Below are 19270 nucleotides of genomic sequence, written 5' to 3'. Positions count from 1 at the left end.
CTCCTGGCTACAGGACTCGTTATCCTTATGCAAGACAGAGAATGGCCATGCGAATCACTTTTTTTTTTTTGGCAGGGGGAGGGGGCAGGGATGACCTTGGAATCTGACTCATTTTCAAAGTAGGGGTATAAATGTTAAATGTAATCCAAGAGGAGCACAGAATGCCTCACGTCTCAGAGGTGTGTAAGCACAGCCTTTCCAGCTTCCATTAAGAACAATCACATAAAAGAAAATAACAATAAAATAAACAAAGTCAAACTCAAAAAAAAAAACAAACCATCACAGCAGGCTCTGGCATTACATAACATCATAAAACATCTTGTCCACATTCTGATTTGAAGAAAATCATGAAAATTCTCATTTCATTGCAAGAATCCTCATCACCACTAGGCTTTGGAATGAGATTTGCATCCATGTGGGGGAGGTTTGTATAGAGGGAAGAGAAATGGGCTTTGAAATCAGAAAGGTTTGATTTTAATTTACTGCTCTGCCACTTACTAGCTTGTATGTCAATGTGGGCCAATTTGTTTTAATGGCTACAGAATAAGTCCCTAACCTCACCAGCATTTCTTCAAATATATACTAATTGGTTTCACTGGAAAGCCTGGAGAGATTATTTGGAACATTTCTTGTAATTCCATTACCATATTAAAAAAAAAAAAAAAAATGTGTGTTGCCAGTCGTCTCCCTTTACTGCGGCCAGTCATCTTGCTAAAATGCAAATCATGCCACTGACCCAGGAACATCCTGCAGGGGCTCCACGCTGCCTGAAGAACACAGTCGAAGGCCCTGAGCATGTTGGGGAAAAGTCTTGTGCAATGACCCTTTCTCTGTCTTCTACCAGTGCCTGTCTCAATCTCTATTTTTCAGCTCTTTCAAACCTCTGTGCTTTGAGTGTATAATTTCATAACCTTTAACATATGTATATACTCATGAAACCGTCACCAGCATTAAGGTAATGAATATATTCATCATCTCAAAAGTTCCTTTTGCCCCCTTTTAATCCCACTCTCCTGCCCCCTCACCATCCCGCAGGTAACCACTGATTTGTTGTCTGTTGCTATTGATTAGTTTGCACTTTCTAGAATTTTCTACAAGTAAAAATCAGACACTATGTGATTTTTAAAATTTTTCCTTCTTTAAGAATAATTATTATGAGATTCTTCTATACTCCTGCATGTATCATTCGTTTATCCCTTTTTATTGCCTTTTATTGTGTAATTCTGTTGCATGGCTATGCCATAATTGATATATCCATTCACCTGTTGATGGATATTTGGTTTGTTTCCTATTTGGGGGTATTACAAGTAATGTTGCTATAAACATTCAGCTCTATTCTTCATATAGATGTATACTTTCATTTTTCTTTGGTAAAGACCTAAGTAAGTAATGCCTCTCTGTTAATGGAAGGTGTGTTTAGCTTTTTAAGAAATTGCCAAAATGTTTTCCCAAGGTTTTGTAGCATTTTACATGCCTACCAGTAGTGTAGCAGATTTCCAGTTGCTCCACATCCTTGCCAACAAATGATGTTGACTTTTTTTTTTTTAATTTTAGGATTCTAATAGGTATGCAGTAGCATCTTTTGTGAATTTGATTTAAATTTCCCTAATGATTAGTGGCAAATGCTTATTGTCCATCCATATATATTCTTTGATAAAGTGTTTTTAATAATCATTTACCTGTTTATTATTGTGGAGTTTTTTTACATCTTTTATGACATTTGGAGAGTTCTTTATATATTCTGTTATAAAATTAGTTATTATGTATTTGATTTGCAAATACTTTTTTCAAGTCCATGGCTTTTTTTTCTTCTTAGTGATTGATTTCAGAGAGAGAGAGAGAAAGAAAGAGAGAGAGAGAGAGAAATGTCAATTTGTTGTTCCACTTATTTATGCATTCATTGGTTGATTCTTACATGTGTCCTCACCAGGCATCTAACCTGCAACCTTGCATATCCGCATGATGCTATAACCAACTGAGCTACCTGGCCAGAGCAAGTTCATGGCTTTTTAAATATTATTTTATCAGTGTCTCAAAGAGCAAAAAGATTTAATTGTGGTGAAGTTCAATTTATAAATACTTTCTTTTATAGATGCTGCTTTCAGTGTTGTATCCAAGAAACCTTTGCCTAACGGCCACATAATTTTTCCTATGTTTTCTTACAGAAGTTTTATCGTTTCACATATTAAATTTAGATCTATGATCCATTTTCTTAGTTTTGCCTACAGTGAGAGGAATATCCAGTTGTTCCAAAACCATTTGTGGAAAAGGCTATCTTTTATTCACTGAATTGCTTTTGTCAAAAATCAATTGTTCATAAGTGTATGGGTCTCTTTCTGTGAATCTCTATTCTCTTCCATTGATCCGTATGTCCATCTTTATGCTCCTACCACACTGTCTTGTTCCTGTAGCATTATAATAAGTCTTGAAGGTAGATAATGTAATTTCCCCAACTTTGCTCTTCTTTTCAATTTTTTTTGGGGGGGTGGTATTCTAGGTACTTTGTGGTTTTGATGTGCATTTCCCTAATAGGTAATATTGTGAATTTTATCATGGGCTTATTGATCATTTGTATATAATTTTGGAGCAATGTCTGTTCATATTCTTTGCTCATTTGGGGAAGGTTATCTTTTTATTATTGAGCTGTAATAGTTATTTATACATTCTGAATATAAGTCCCCTATCAGATATATGATTTGCAAATGTTTGGTCTCACTCAGTGAGATTTCTTTTCATGTTATTGACAATATTATTTACAGCACAAATGTGTTTTTTTGTGATATTCAATTTCCTTGTTTTCCTTGTGTCACTTATAGTTTTGGTGTCATATCTAAAAGGAGTTTGCAGAGCAAACAATTTATATCAGCCACCGTTCTAAGCCCTGGGGTATACCTATAATTGAAAGAGGCATGGTTCCTGCTTTCATGTAGATTTAGTGGGAGGGCCAGATATTTATTCAAAGTCACATATAAATATATAATTGCAAACTAATTAGTGCTGTGCAGGACAAATCTGAGAGCCACGAGGAAATATAATAGGGGACCAGACCCAAGAGTGTGTGTCTGTGTATGTGGTACGTGTGCACGTGTGCATGTGTGTGTTTCAGGGAGAATTTGCCAAGAGTTTCCTGGTGAAACAGTATTTGAATTGAAACATACAGAATCTAAAAGAGAAAAGGGCAATGGAGAAAGCTCTCTGCAGAATGGACCTTAAAAAGTATATCTCCCAGAAGAACTGAAAATGGACCTTGTTGAGTTGCAGAGAGAGTAAGCCTGAAAGAATCATCAGATAAAGATGTGTAAGCAAGCAGGGGAAATGGCTTGCCAGGTCCACTAGATCATGCTAAGAACTTTAACATTTTTCCTAAAAGCAATGGGGAGTGATTGGAGGATTAATCACTTTGACTATAATATGGAAAACAGATTGCGGAGCGAATAAGTGGCAGTGAGGCGACCAGTCAGGAGGCAATTGCAGTCATTCAGGCAAGAGATAGTGGTGGCATGGAGTATGGTAATAGCACTGGAGATACAGAGAAGAAAAGAAATTGGAGAGACATTTACTAAGAAAAATGAATAGAGCTTGGCCTTGGAAAGAACATGTGAGTGACAAGTGATTTACTGCTATCTTTGTTCTAGGAAAGAGAAGGTGTCCTCAGAGCCCTGAGTTTCAAACTTAGCAGATTGTGTTCTCAAACATTTAGTTGTCTCTAATAAATTAAGTATCTGAACTTCCTGCTTAGTTCTGCTTCCAGATCTGATCTCATGAACTTCTGACTTCAGGTCTTTTCTTCTCTATATGCACTCCATATTATCCTTCACATACAATATTTGATACATATCCTCAAATACTAAGATTGCACCTATTTCTTTGCTAACCTCTGTATATTTACTTCCTTAGATTATATTGGTCAGCCATTGGTATAACCTGTACAATCAAGTTCAATTTTCCAGAACTGTACCAGGTACTAGACTATCTGGCTGATATTTTTACAGTCAGTACCCTAGAATGTGGACGAGACAAAGGGACTTTTCCTCCCTGGCCATTGGAAACTAGTCTCAAGTAGAGATCAGCAAGACCTGTAATTAACACATCATCTTAACAGCTCCAGAACTGAGATGAAACATCCTCCAAGTTCACAACACCGCCTCATAGCCCATTCCCCTAATCAGACCACACATTTACCACACCTTCTGCAGAACACAGTAAGATATTTAATGTTTCTTTCAGATGTAAAAATTAATGAATTTCTCCTAGATGCTGAAACTTTAGGAAACATGATATATAATTACCCCCTCTTAAAATTCCCTGTGTTACAGTTCCAAAGTTTGCAGTGCATATAGCTGTAATTATTTCTATATGTAATTACATTTACATAATACTTATATGATTTTATTTACATACTATCTAAGGTGATGATTCATTTTCAGAAACTTTTTAGATGCCCCAAAACAGAATACACTGGAGCTATATTTATGTCTTACTTAAAATTCTAGAGAAAATATATATATATACACATATATACAGGGGAGGGCACAAGTAGGGTTACAGTTGTGAGTACATGAAACACAGAGTTTGTTCTTGTATTATTATTTAATAATTATTGTATTACTTATTTGTGTTATAACTGTAAGCCTACTTTTGCGCACACCTGTATATGTTAATTTGTCTTAGTAAGGCAAGTATATAAAAATTTGAGGAATAATAAATAAATGAAAATAGAAAAGACATAGTTATGTCACAGTGACAAATCATTGTTTCCATGCAATATCAGGGGAGAGGTATGCTACATCCCAATTATAACCAAAACAACAAAGCACTCCATCATGATAATGAACATCAAATGCATGGATTTCCCCTTTGAACAAAGACACCAAAGCACATCAGAGCAAGGGGCTTTATTGAAGCAATTTCTGGGTATGTTGAAAATGGCTGTGAGTTTGGCTGAAAGGTTTTAGCCTAAATTACTGAAATTAAAACAACAAGCATACTTTAGTTAAGTAAATGCCTTGGTCAAAAACAGTGGTAAGTGTGTAGCAGCAAGGGGGTAAGACTGACATAAGGAAAGCATCGTGAAACTCAGAAATCCCACTATAGTGCTAACTTCTTGACGAGGAAGATTAATAACCTCTTACTCAAGGGTTTTAATTCTAAAGATGTTCATTTTGAGCTTCCTTATTCTATGTGATTAAAGCTTTAAGGCAGAGATTAGACCCATGGACCATATTCAAAAGAGACCTAGATGGTGATTTTATACAAAATCTGAGCAGGTCAGTGGTCAGAGGAATCATTACAACCCAGAGTCACTCCTCCATCTTCTTAATAACTGTTTAAGCAATTCAGACAAAGAAAAGGGAGGGGCTACTCCAAATAAGCCTGATGATTAAGACTGTTGAAGGCAGCAAATCATATGAGATCACTCTTGAAATGATAATTTGCACCATAATTGGGTTTTTAAGGTCAACCCTGTTGTTCTTCCTTGGGACATTAGTTATCTAAGCAGCCACCCCCAGTCTGGCCTGTTCATCTGTGTCCTGCAGTTCTATTCATTACCTATTTTCAGCAAGTATTTGTGAAAGTCAACGAGAAGGGATTACTACAAAATTTGTTTAAATAAAATATATAAATTATAATATTGTTTTTACAAACAATAAAAAAAATGGGAATTATGTTGGCCTCAATTCTTTCCTCAACCACAAAATAAATGTTGGTCCACTGACATATACATTATATTTAAATTTTTCTCATGACCTTCTAAATTAGAAATCCCCATGAACATTACTAAGCAAGGGACATGAAGAAACAAAAGATAAATATGAGCAATGTGAGAGAAATCAGTTAACTATTAGAGAATCTTTTTATTTTGACAAACTGTCATAAACAACTGATTTTATAGTATTTTCAGCCAACAAACAGTGAGTTCTCTAATGTTAATAAGAATAATGAGTGAATAATGATAATCCAGTTCTAGGCTCTTCTAATCCGTCTGTTTTGATATCGATGTGCTGATGTACCTGGCATAAAGTTCTGTTTTGTTTTCCTTTGCCATGTTTCCCCCAATCTCTGTCAAAATCACCATCCATAAAGGCAAATTATATTTTGTTTTACCAACATATTACAGTTCTGTGTCTACTCTCCAAAGTGGACAGTGTAGCTCCTTCCAAATATCATCTATTTAGCAGGCCTTTATAAGTTGAATAGTTCCTGATGTCCACTTCACAAAAATTAGTATCACATCATCTTGAAAAAATGCATGCAGACTTTGAGTATTCAATTTAATTTGTGGTTTTAACGCCTCCATTTTCACACTCACAGGAAACATCTGCCCTACTAATCATTGTTACTTTCATTTCCACAGACAATGCATTCAAATACTGATTAGAGTAAGATGCTGTGAGCTCCCAGTGCATATCAAACAGAACAATGAACACCCAGATTACATTAGAAGGACTGTGACTAAAGACATTTAGACAGAATATGTGTTGATGGGGTAATTATTAGGTGGAGTAAATTGCAATGTAGAAGCTTTAACAAGTACTTGTATAAATAGTTTCTTTTCCACAGAAGAGATCTTGTAATGGGAGGGGGGGAAATGGTCCCTTACTTCTAGTAATTTCTAAAATCAATTGCCTGAAGTCCTATTGTAAGAATACCTTTAAAGTTTCGCTCTGAAATGCATTATATGTATTTAATTTTGAGTGGATAAATCTGGGTGCTGGTAGACATACCTGATCTGGTGATTTCTTCTTCACCTGTGCAGTGAGAATCGATAAGATTGATGCTGTGAGACAGCTACCTGAAGTGATCTAAAATGAAAAAGGCATTTTGAAATTAGGAAAAGAAACTTGCAAACTTCAATAATGATTGCCTCATAATGGCATGTTTTTCAGTCAATCAATATTTACAGTGTGGGCTCTGTGTACTGAGCCCAGTTAAATGTAGGCGTGGAAATACAAAGGAGAGAGTGAAAAGAACCTAGCTTAATGTCACTAAATATTTGTGAAATGAATGAATGAGCAAATAAAAATGGAAAAGATATAATCCTCTATCTGGATTAGTTTATAAATTACTTGAAAAGGAAAAATATCACATGAAAAAGATCTACTAATTATAGTCTATCAAATCCATAAGTCTGCATTATTTTATACAAAATTTCTACAAATAATTTTGCAATTAAAGATGAGCTAGAAAGAAATTTTTAAAGGAATTAGAGAGAAGACTTCCCAGAAGATGGATTATTTCTGGAGAACCTACTAAAACCACCTAAGTCAGAAACCCTAAAGATCCCTGGAAGAGAAGAGAACACAGTAAAGTTAAATTTACATACACATATACACACGCATACACATACATATTTACACACGTGGGTGTGTGTGTATAATTTAATATTAATGGTGTGATATCATAAGTGTGTTAGTTTAAGATATAAATCTCAGTTACTTAATCAAAAATCACATCCTGTGGTGTTCACTTGGCATTTTTTCAGAAAGACCTTCCAGAGTCAACTACCAGGGCCTCTTCTAAGCATCTCTCTATCATCACCTGAGGCTTCGGTAATTAATCTGATGAATGTCAATCATGAATTTGCATTGGTGAAATTAGCATGATGACTGTTAGAAGTAGGTTCTTATTGGTGAGACTGGAAGTATTTAGATATGTGAATTTGCACATATACTTTAGTAAGGTTCCCCTCTCCTTTCATAACCACAATATAAAAATTGAGTGAGTCCTGTAAACTATATCCTCAAACATAGTGGCCATAGCCTGATCCTAAAGTGATCTGTGTTTGGTTTAGAGTGTAGGAGAATTAGTAATTGCCCAATGACCACCACAAGACTAGCTTTGTTCACATCCAATATTTTATACCAGGTGGTGATCAGAAGATCTTAGAACACCCCATGACTTTATTGAGATTAAAATATAGGTAGCATAAACTGTTTTGTGTTTGATTGTAATCAATGTCTGTATTTAATAAAATTCTATGTGTATGGCAGAACTTGATTTGACTTTTTATTATAACTTGATATCAAAATTGTCGTAGTAGCTGACTCTCTCCTGAAACTTCTTTGGTAGCTAACATCATCTACCAAAAAAAGAACCTAGGAGTTGGGTGTCACCGAATTGGCATAGCTTAGCTTGCATCAACATTCTGAGTACTGCGCTCCTAATCTCCAAATCCTCTCCATTGATTCTTTTTTTTTATCAGAACAAGTTATTTTTATATTTATCTTTATTGTTGAAAGTATTCCAGATGTCATCTTTTTTCTCCATTGACCCTTTCTACCCCTCCCCCTCCCCCTCCCCCTCCCCAGGCCTTCACCACACTATTGTCTGTGTTCATGGGTCATGCATACATGCATATAAATTCTTATAAATTCTTTCCCCACCCACCCCCACATTCCTCAGAGACTCATCAGTCTGTTCCATGCTTCCATGTCTCTGGATCTATTTTGTTCATCAGTTTATTTTGTTCTTTAGATTCCACATATGAGTGAGATCATGTGAGGCTTGTCTTTTGTTTTGAGGATGATTCTCCAAAGATTAATCTTTGTTAGGCTCTGAGTTTAGCCTTAGTTATACAGAGCTGTGGAAGTCAAAATCATTATTTGTTGGGACTCACAGTCTAGTAAGGGAGCCAGACAGTCCAGAAGATAATTATGATTTAGTATAAGGAGAGAGTAATACAGGCTAATAATGAAGAGCAAAGATACAGATAGATATATGAATGTTGAATGCATTAATATTTAATCATTCAACAAATATTTTAATTTTTATCACTTACTGTATCCCAGACAGAGAGAATGAGCGAGAGACATAGTTTCTGACATTTTAAAACTTTCTGAGGTGTACATGCACGGTAGATGCAAAAAGAAACCAAAATTTCTGAGATCTCATTTGGCTTGATGCATGCCTTTAAGCTTATTCAGGAAATCATTTCTGTCTCTCAAAAATCTATTCCAATCCTGCTAGTTCCATGGCAACTGGTATTAAGTTAATGGACTCCATTTATTGTAGTGTCAAACCCAGAAATTCTACCGCTATAAATTTATCTCAACCATTATCTATGGGTAAGTACAAGACAGTTCACTAAAGTTGACGGCCAAACTAAAGATATCGATGGACAATGGCTAAAGTAGATCAGCAAAGCTGTGAGCCAACTAAATCAAGACCTTATGTTTTATTTTTCTTTATTGGATTTGCAATTAACAAAATGCTGGTAAATAGTAAGTACTTAAGCAAACCAAATTAATAAGTGATGAATGCCAACAAGTAAAATGTTAATCAGATATTCACGTCAAACATGTGTCCAAATAATCGAAGACACTTAGCATCATCGTTGAATTATTTATAATGAACACCTTTATATAAGTTATTGTATTATATTTATAATTGGAAGAAAGCATCATTTTGCCAGCTATAGCCACAGGTATTTTCGACAGAAGTTGCTTCAATGAAAGCCCCTTGCTCGGATGTGCTCTGGTGTATTTTTTTCAAGATTGATACCTAAATTTTTTTCAAAAAGGAACTGCTCTGCATAACAGAGAGAGAATTTGGAGATTGCAGAATATAGAGAGGTAGGGAAGAAGGGGGGAGAAGGTAGGAGTGAGAAAAGGAAAAAAGGGATCTATGAGGTAGATGACCATCCCCACTAGCTTCTAAATTTTCAATAAAATAGGCAAAACTCACAAGTGATTTGATAAATATGTTTTGTGGAAATCAGTAAAAATAATTCATTTCAGGTGGGATTGACACAGTGTGGGACAATGTGAGCCCCTTAGAAATCAGCATACAGTTTAAGGAGGGCTTTTAAATTTCATAGTCTTGAAATACAGAGACGTGTTCAAGAAAATTTCATACAGGTGAAAAACCTTATTGAACATAAAAAATACACTAGAATAATATTATTCATGCAGTAGGACATATTAATATGAATCTTGGTATAGTAGGCTGAATGACAACACCTCCCCTAAAGATGTCCACATCTTAATCCCCAGGACCTGTGAACATACCCTTAAGTGAAAAGGGACTTTTTGATGTGATTAAGGATACTGAGATGGAGATATTATCCTGGGTCACCTGGGTGGGCCCAAATGTAACCATACGTGTCATTATAAGTCAAAGAGAGAGGCAGGAGGCACAGAATCCCAGAAAGATTTGAAGATGTTATGCTGCTGGCTTTGAAGATAAAGAAAGTGGCCATGAGCAAAGGATGCAGGTGTCCTCTAGAAATTTAAACTAGAGGACATCTGTAATACTGTCAACAATAAAAAATAAACTTAAAAAATAAAATAAAATAAATAAATAAAAAGCAGGAAAATTAATTCCCCTTAAAGTCTCCAGAAGAAAAGCAGACCTGCTAACACTTTGATTTTAGTTTAGTAAGACCTCCAAAACTGCAAGGTGTAAGTTTGTGTTGTTTTAAGGCACTAAATTTGGCATAATTTGTTACAGCAACATTAAGAGACTAATGCATTCAGCTTAGTAAATCTTGCTTAAGTAAGAATCAGATCCACATGTTTTCAAGACTTGGCCAAATTGTAAGAAAACAATCTGTTGGATTGCTAGGGTGTGGGGCAGAAGGGAAGATGTAAATCACTGAACTGTATACTTTAAAGTGGTGAATTTTATGTTGTTTGAAATTTTAGGTTATGTGAATTATATCTCAATAAAAATCAATCAATCAATAACCTGCTGAGTAAATATTATACATTAACAACTAAGTTCTGTTTTAACCTATTGTTTGACTATTTCAATGTAATACCAGCATACTTTCCTATATTACTGTAACCATGTTTATGGTGATCGTGATGGTAAGATGGTGATAACAATTTTGATGAGGACAACTTTGATGGTAAGATGACGATAACAATTTTGATGAAGACAACAGCCAGGCTGCTTATTGTCCAGTCTGATTCAATTCCTTTAAGGGTCTGTTCTCACCCTAAAGAAACATAATAAATAAATGAAACAAATCTAATACCCTTTATTCATTGACTTGATTCTGATCTATCTTTGCCTCCTTGGCATTACCCCTCATTTCTTTTTTAACCCTCTCCTTTCTTATGACTTCTGCCCAATTTAACCTCAGTGCCAGACAGTTTTCATCAACCACCCTGAATGCTGCTCTCACTCCTTCCCCAGAGGCACCCTGTGATCTGCCTCCCAGGAGGGCTCCGGCACCTGGACCTTTGTCTTTCTCTACACTGAGAGATGACTGGCCAGTCCACCACCAAATTCAGAGCACAACTTCGACAGGGTCTTCCACTGCATCATCATCACCAGAGTATCAGGCATGATGAGGAAGGAAAACAGAATCAAGGAAAAAGGAGGTAGGTTGAGCCAGTAGCAGGAAGGGAGGCCCTTTTGCTGTACAGCCTTGCAGAAGGCAAGGAGCTTGGTCCATATGATGGGGAGGTAGGAGCTCATATGTAGGGACAGAGGGCTAACAAAGATGGCCCAGAAAATCCAGCAGGACCTCACTATGCCCTGCAGCTAAGAGTATTGTCCCAGGTTTTAGAGCAGATGGGAGAAAAAAACAAACACCTGGTTGAGTTTAGCAGTTTCTTGTTTAACAATACTGAATGCATTATATTAATAAACAGTTCCTCAAGCATCCATTATGAATACTCTTCACAGTGAAACGAGGACATTTGAGTATTTCTTAAGATCAACTGTAGCCTGGCCAGGCGTGGCTCAGCTGTTGAGCATCAACCTAGGATCCAGGAGATCGCAGTTCAATGCCCAAGTTGAGGGCTAGATCCCCAGTCAGGGGTGTGCAGGAGGCAGCCAATCAATGATGACTCCCTCATCACTGATGTCTCACTCACTCTCTCTCTCTCTCTCTCTCCCCTCCTTCCTCTTTCTGAAATCAATAAAGATATATTTTTTTAAAAAAAAGATCAACTAAAGATTTTTCAAGCTTACTTCTTGGATTCACATTTAAGATGAAACAGGCCACAGAAAGCCTGGGCAGATATTTAAAATGGTATGAAGAATTATACATATTCATTAGCTGACATTTAATGATTACAATGGGCCAACCATTGTGATAGTCACCTTCTGTATATCATATTGTATAATCATAATAATTTCAAAAACTTGGGATTATTGTTTCCATTTTATAAATGAGGAAACTAAAGATCCAAAAAATTAAATAACTTTACCCAGTTGGTAAATGTTGATATCCCAATTCAACTTTATGTTAGTCTCACTTTAAATGTGTGCATTAAACTCCTTTGAGATATAAACTTTTTTTCTTTAATACAAATAGTGCACTGGATCTAATAAAGCCAAAATTTCAGCTTTAAAAATCATTTAGGTCTTATTAGTTTTCTTTCTTTTTTTATTTTTAAGGCAGCCTATGTGATTCACAAGGCAAAATACCCTGTAATTATTTTACTGTATTTAATGCCTTGTCACTTCATTTGTGGACATGCACCCTAGAGAAAATGGCTGGATTTTCTTATGGAGAGGGTTCTTTCTTCCAGAATTTTGCTACTGTTGCAAAAGGCTTGTCCTCATTTCTAATGGAAAATCACTAATGGAAACTTTTATCAGACACTCAGTAACTTATCAAGACTTGAAATATATTGTCCAATGTCACTCTAGAATAGTGATTTTCAACCTTTTTCCTCTCATGGCACATATAAACTAATTACTAACATTCTGTGGCATACCAAAGATATATTTTTTGTCAATCTGACACACACACACAAAAGGTATAATTTTGATTAGTTTACTACTATTACTACTACTACTAATAATAATTACCTACCCTTTTTGCTCACAACTGACTTTAAAAAAAGCCAGGTGCCTATACTTATATATAAGGATTTCTGGTATCAATCAGATACAACCTTATTATATGACATGACCAATTAGATGTAGCTCTATTATATTATGGTTCAAGACAGGGCATTTACACCAGACAGCTATTGGTGTCTTGGCTGTTGATTGTTGTCATTATTTATTGACAATCTAGGGGAAAAGAGGTCAGTATCCCTGACTAAACAGTCAGGTATTGCACGTTTTAAAAATTCTTGTCACACACTGGTTGAAAATTTCTACTCTAGAAATAGAATTGTCCAAAATTATACAAAGCCACACCTAATATTTCAGCTTGACTGCAAACTAGTAAAGTGATGCATTATACTAAGAAAACACATCAGGTTCAGAGATCTATAATTAATCTTGTCAGTGGATGGGGCAGGACAGATTCCTATTTAAACTTTCATCTCCATGAGACTTTTCTCTCATTTACTGTATCAGTACAGAGCACACTGGGGACTCAAGGGATCTAAACCCATTATAGTGGTTTAATAGTCAAGTTCACTCTCATTGCATACCCTGCCTTATGCTTGGTGGCATTAAATATTTAACTAACTATGACCATGATGTTACTGAGGCAGGTTTTAGTATATATTTTATACATACTGTTAAAGAACAAATGTAAAATTTAAAAGTCTGTACCCAAGGCTTGAAGAAAAATAAATGGTCATGGACAACACAATCTGTGTTTAGCCCCAGTAATTGAATTATATTACAAAGCTTTCTTCATATATGTATGCATTATATTCTATAATAGCTAAAGTGCAATGTGAAGAACCATAAGCAATAATTCCATCATTAAATTTTAATGTACAAGCACAACTTGGATAAGAAAACATGCATCTAAGCCTTGAAACAATACTAGAGAAGGTACATTATTTTGAAATCTGAGAGATGGGTTATATTATTATTATCTTTTAGTAACATTGGAAACAGATGAAGCAATTGTAGATTGAGAAAAAATGGAGACCTATTTAGGAAACAAATAAGTGAACTGTGGAGTTTATTTTGATAGACTTATTCTTTGTTATTTAATTTGTCTCTGGAATTTGTCTACCTTTCTGTGGCTCTCAGCAGCCCCTTTTATTCCTATGAGGTGCTTCTCTATAACACTGAACCCCACATTCCCTTCTTGTTGTGAGACTCATCTGAGAGATAAACATACACTTGTGTCATAAATCACACCTCATGTGCTCGGGAAGCTAGTTTTTGTAATGCCTAGGGAGATGTGAATCACAATGTCACACAATTAACTTGTGGCAGGGACTACGTCTAAAGTGACAGGTAACCATAGGAACAATATTAGACTTGTGAGCTGATGCATATGAATTATTATGTGGAGACTAGGAACATTTTCTGATTTGATGTTGACTAATTTTGTTTATGTTTTGACCCTTTATATCACTATTATATGTGACTAGACTTTGAAAGCACAGGATTTTGATCAGTGACAATCAGTCAATCAGTTGTGATTGAACTTCTTTGATGAGGGAGGCATCTTGCTTATCTCTGGGCACCAATGAGTGAGGAACCACTTCTTTTGAATAGCTACAAAGTGCCAGATACTGTGGGATGCTTTCTGACATGCATTACTGAGACAAGCCTGAGAAGAAGGTATCACCGTCTCAGTTTTACACGTGGAAATTAACACAAGTTAAGTCACAGAGCAACCAGGGAAGGCATTTGAAATTTGAACCCCATTATGACCAGGCAATTGAAGATCAATATTGCTGCCAAGACTATGATTAAGGATCAAGGTGCACTCTTTTCTTTGTATTGACATCTCCTAGGGGCACCCTCAAAGGGTTTGGTGAACATGACAGATGCTCTACCTGGAAAATAAAGGTAGTCATTTCTGCATATTCATTTAGAGAATCCATGTACTCTCGGAAACTCATCCACAGACACCTGGATCTCAGAATAAAGACTCTTAATCCACAGGGAAGAAACCCAGTTGTATTAGCCTTTGCTATCTCCTTGATGAATAGAATCCCAGTCAGGCACAGACTTGGTGATAAATAAAGATTGTTGAATAGAATAAATGAATTAATCAAGAAATTCCTCTCCACTCTTCATTACTAGCTCAAATTACGCCTCTGTGGGTGTTTGGCTTACTTACATATCATTGTATCACATGTTCTAATTCTTAGGGCATCTCTACTGTATATGAAGTCCTTGTTTGTCCATCTGTATGAATTATTTAATTTAACCCTTGTCAGTCTTCATTTATTTCAATCTTACATTCAGGCACTAGAAGAGTGCTTGACACAGATTGGGAAAAATATAAATAATGGGGAAAATGCAAAATATGTATTCAATAATGCTAACATTTTTAAATGCCTATTATGTAGCATGCAAACACACAAATACTTTGCACATATGTTATCCTAGCTTAATCCTCACCACCCTATGAAGCAAGTTTCACACTTTCTTTTGCCAAAGATATACCTGAGATTTAGAGCTATCCAAGGCCTTGCCTGAAGTATAAAAAGCTGTTAAGAAACAGAGCCAAGATTTGAATCTGGGGCTTTCTGACCTTCAATTTTGTGGAAGCTGAGACACACAGAGAAAATGACTTGTCTGGAATCACACAGTTACTATGTGACAAAGCATGGAGATGAAGCCCACTGTTCTTTCCACTCCACCATTTAATTCTATGTTCTATCAATTACCACCAGAAAACTGACAAATGTCGCTTTGCAGCTACCCTGATTTATAATGTGTTGATACTAATTGGCTGTGTTTTCTGTAGGTCACAGAATAGCAAAGAAAGAGACTAACTTGGCTCACAAAATAGAGAGCTTCTTTGATCTTATGATATTCTCAACCATTTTTGGAACAAGATGACCAAACATACCAAAATGCTTCAACTTGACCTACAGTTTATTTAGGGCAGAGAAGTTCTCACATCTCTTCCATTCACAACTCAACTTGGTCCTATACTTAAACTACAGCAACTGCATCCCATAATAACCATTTAGAGGAATTATCAAAAGAGGCAAAATGTGGCTCTTGGCATTTTATTTTATGTGATTTGATTAATTATAACAGTACCTATTAGAATGTACAATTTTTAGCTACTTCTAAGCTCCTGACATTTTGATTCCTAATTATACCACTTTAAGTCCATGTGTGTTTTCCCCATAAACCAGCATCTCTACAGCAAATACTAGGTTGTAGATCTATACTTCACTAAGCACCTTTCTCAGTTATATCTATCTATCTATATCTATCTATCATCTATCTATCTATCTATCTATCTATCTATCTATCTATCTATCATCTATCTATCATCTATCTATCATCTATCTATCATCTATCTATCATCTATCATCTATCTATCTATCTATCATCTATCTATCTATCTATCTATCTATCTATCTATCTATCTATCTATCTATCTATCTATCATCTATCTATCTATCTATCTATCTATCATCTAATCTATCTATCATCTATCTATCATCTATCTATCATCTATCCATTCATCCACCTATCTAAATCATTGGCTCATTTAATCCTTACATAACCCTAAAATATTTTATAATTACCTCAATTAATAAAAGTGGCAATCGAAACTGACAAAAGGTAGGTAACTTGCAAAATATCACACATCTAGTAAAATTTAACTTTCTTGAGTATATCTTTTTCTATTTTCCTCTATCTATAGTATCAGAATCATAAAAGGACCATAGAGAGTTCAATAAAAGTAGAATACAAAATATATACAATGACCTCTACCTGATGCTATAAATGCTTTGATAGCAGGCCTTACACAAGGGATGGAGAGCTCAGAGAAACACATGTACACATGAGAACAAAGAAGAAAAGCTACAAGCATGGACACATTAAAAACAAAAATCTTCCTTTAAAATATATACTCAATGTTATTCAATTGTTATGCAATCTCATAACAAAAAAACTTTTCAAAATTTTAACACTACACCTATGGTACTTCTTTATTCTTCATTGTTTAAAGCAGCATTTTGAGATAAAAACATCTATACAGAAAAGAATTAGGCATCAGAAAGCCTCAAGTTGTATCACCATCTCCCTTTAAAAAAATTGTTGAGTCAGGGGAAAGCAAAGTGTATGAGACAGAGTAATATAATGGAAAGGGAAAGGAACTCGGTATCCATCAAACTAAGTTCAAATCCCAGTGACCTTGGTCAACTCATTCACTAAATCTCTCAGAGGCTCATTTTTTTCCTCATCTGTAAAATGGAAATAAAAATGAAACAGAGATTCTTGCTACAGTCACTTTTTTTTTGGTGAGCAAAAGGCGCTGTGGTACATTATAAATGCCATAAGTGCTATGAAGAGATGACTTTGTACTCTGAGAAGAGAACCACAGAAGTAGGCTTAGGTTATCAAAAGTCCCTGTTAGCATCAAGTACAGAAGAGATATTTGTAGATTCATTTAATAAAGCACATTGGAAACAATTTACAAAATAATAAGTGTGTACAGATTTGCATATTTAAAGCTAAAAGTCTGTTATGTATGTGGCTCCTGCTTGCAGTGAATTTAACTCTCACCACAATTAAACCCCAGGTCCAAATACTTTGTTCAGTTATATCTCCTCAGCCAAATGCCTTCTCTTATGTAAGATTTTGAGGATGGATTATTATGGTCATTTTTTGTAGTTTGGCAACAGCTGGAATTTACAATGAAGATTTAATAAGCACTGATATTTGAGTTTATTAAAATTTATAAGAAAATAACACCTAATGAACTGTATGGAAAATTAGGGGAGTTTGATCAACATTATCAATCACGTTTTTGTGACTCATGGAGTGTGTTTTCACTTCTCTGCAAATATAATTTAGAAGGCAGTTGTCATCTCTTATTGTGCTACATATAAAAATCATTACTGACTATCACTACCTTTCTGAATTTATCAAATTTTTTGCTTTAAGTTCCAAGTGCATTTTTAAAAAGTAGAACTGAAGTATAGAGAACAAAAAAAATTGCTTCATAAATTATGTTGCTGTTTACATTTCCACTGACAAGTCAAATCATTTGTTGAAATACAAAATTCTGTTTTTATTGAACAAGTGAGGGATAAGTTAAGAAACTCACCCAAATAACAGTTCCCTTTGATTCTACATTTTCATGCCATCTCTCACTAAAGTATATAAATTATCTGCTTCACTCATCTCCTGTTTTTAGTGTCCACCAGCTTCCTGAAGCGGCACTCAATGCTTCTCAAATGTTCATACTCCTCCATTACAAGTGTCACTGCCCTGGTGAAGGAACTCCATCTGAACAGTTATCCTGAGCTTCCACCTAGTCTCCCATCTGTCTTCTCAGCACAGGGGCACACCTGAGGGACCCACACATTGAAACATCTAAAGGTGGGCAACCTGATGAAGCTCTAGCTTCTGAAGCTTCACCCCAACTAAAGCAGCTACATGCCTACTACAACCTCAGAAGGGGGAAGGAGTATCTGAAATCAACCTGCCACACCATCACCAAATATCTTTCTGAGATTGCTGACTCTGTGGCACAGCTCTTTAACGACGTTCTTCCACTGATGGTGTAACATGTAACCATGTAGCAGCAAATGTATGTTTTCATCTCCTATCCTATGCCTCCGTCTAGTTTTATACATGCTGTGCCCTGTCTGTAAAATGGCCTTTTGACTATCCCCTGCTTAGAAAACCTAATTATCTTTCAAACGTCACTTGAAAGGACACTTCCTATCAGAATTTTTTATTAACCCAACTCACCTGCTTCCTAACACAGGAGTTTACTGCTCTAATCTCAGTGCTCCTGTAGCACTTTGATTGTATAAACGTCTCTCATATAAAACTTTACACTATACTTGAGTTGGATATCTTTATCTCTGTCTCCCTGCAAATTCCCCGAGAGAAATTATCCTGTTATATCTCCAGTGCATTCCACAGTGCTTGCCACAGGAGTAGGACACAATAAAAATCTTATATGAGTTCTTGAATCCCTATTTGAAAGATGTCTTTTAAATAAAATGAAACAAATGGAAGAGGTATTGGAGCTGGGAATGATAGAGGGCAAAGAGAGATAAAACATGATTTGTTGTCCTCTCCTAAATTGATAATGTTAAGGACGGTTGATGATCTGAAGCAAGATATAGTCAAAAGTGGGACAAGTGATTCATACAATCTCTGGACGCAGGAAGAAGCAAAGGAAGAGAACCAGCGTTTATTAAGCGCTAGTGTATGCAGGTCGGTGCGCGAGGTCCTTCAATAGTTCTAACTCATTTAATCCCTACCACCTTTTGAGTTATGTTCCCAAAGTATTGGCAAGGAAAGTGATGTTCGGTGAGATGAAACGATAGCCTAGCTGTTATTGTTAAAACTAATATTTCAACACAAATTTCTGCACCTTGAGAGTTAAACTTTTGGGCAAATGCCCATTTCAAAGTATAATGTGTAATAGGAACTAAATAGTTGTTAATAATAGTAT

At 35.6% G+C, this 19270-nt stretch overlaps 1 protein-coding gene across 1 annotated transcript in view; it reads right to left on the bottom strand.

Annotated features, from left to right (window-relative positions):
• Positions 1–19270, bottom strand: part of TENM4 (teneurin transmembrane protein 4) — a 2309694-nt gene that overhangs the window by 1792535 nt on the left and 497889 nt on the right. Inside the window, exon 3 of the mRNA XM_081155445.1 lies at positions 6726–6803. The gene's annotated coding sequence lies outside the window, so the exon portion shown is untranslated. The remainder of the gene's footprint in view (positions 1–6725; positions 6804–19270) is intronic.

This window comes from Miniopterus schreibersii (genome assembly GCF_964146895.1).
Source record: "Miniopterus schreibersii genome assembly, chromosome: 12".
Classification (NCBI taxonomy): Eukaryota; Metazoa; Chordata; class Mammalia; order Chiroptera; family Miniopteridae; genus Miniopterus; species Miniopterus schreibersii.
This window is presented reverse-complemented; position numbering and strand designations above follow the sequence as displayed.